Here is a 518-nt window from a genome sequence, read left to right as displayed (position 1 = left end):
AACCCCCCATACATTATATCTTGTAGTCTGCACCAAATCTATCTGCGCTATTCTTATTATTTTTTTAAATGCAGGCCCTTTAAGCAGACTGGTCTGCCAGCTATTTGTCTCTTCTTTTGGATCGTCTCTGCCAACAGATGGTAGACAGAGGATATAGGGCATAGAGGAGCCAAAAGCCAGGAACAGGGAATTACAGGATTGCCACTGACAAACTTCCAGTGCTCTACAACTGCATCATTCAGGTAAGTTCCAAGTCTACTGTGTGGCTGCGCAGTATGTGGTGCTGCAGACCCATCTGCAACACCACATAATGCACATTCAGGCATTTCCCACACTGAACCTTGCAGCATGGGGGGGTGGGGGGGGTTCACCACAGGAGATCCCGGGGTCACAAAAACCTGAGTGGAAAAAAAGCAGGGAGGCGCACACGGCAGCAGTATACACTGCCCAAAACCGGAGCCTGGACTGCCAGACCTATGCTCTGACTGCCGGCCAGGCTCCAAGCTGCAGGAGTTCCA

Source organism: Gavialis gangeticus, unplaced genomic scaffold (genome assembly GCF_001723915.1).
Source record: "Gavialis gangeticus isolate Ggan-Ray unplaced genomic scaffold, GavGan_comp1, whole genome shotgun sequence".
Classification (NCBI taxonomy): Eukaryota; Metazoa; Chordata; order Crocodylia; family Gavialidae; genus Gavialis; species Gavialis gangeticus.
Note: the sequence above shows the minus strand (reverse complement) of the source record.